Genomic DNA, 628 nt, shown 5'->3' with positions numbered 1-628 from the left:
CATGGCCCAAGTAAGAGTATAACACAAGCCTGAATTATGACAGACAGGCTGTGGGTTATTGTTCTCACTCATCCCTGTCTAGATTTACGTTTGAAATCTGCCTAATATTTATCTTACTTCATTTCACCTCGATTCTTATATGTACCCACAAAGATTTTTTTTCTCGTTATATATGCCACATCTCACATCATCGCTTTTCACATTGAACATTTTTTCCATCCTCACTGCCAGATCCCTTCTCATGATCGGGGTTAAGTGTGCAAACCCTTCAAGTCGACACTTCTAAATACCTCAAGGTAACTCACTTATAACTCTTTTGTGATGAATCTGCCGTGTTACTGAAATTCGATTTCCATGTTATATTTACGTCTACGTTTTTTATACAAGATTAGCAAACAGATGGTTTTAAGGAGACAGATAGAAAATGACTTTCAAATCTGGCAAGCATTGATACCTATTGTAAGTGAGATTGAATAATGTAAATATTTTATTTTTCGCGCTCCTATATACAGTAACAATATGTATTGAGATTCATAGCTGTTAATTGCATTTGCAACAAAAGCCATATTGGCAGTATTGTTGTACCAAGAACCGAAAAGTATGTTATGCATCGTAGTTATCAACAAAT

The sequence above is a fragment of the Penaeus monodon genome, chromosome 19, assembly GCF_015228065.2.
Source record: "Penaeus monodon isolate SGIC_2016 chromosome 19, NSTDA_Pmon_1, whole genome shotgun sequence".
Lineage (NCBI taxonomy): Eukaryota > Metazoa > Arthropoda > Malacostraca > Decapoda > Penaeidae > Penaeus > Penaeus monodon.
Note: the sequence above shows the minus strand (reverse complement) of the source record.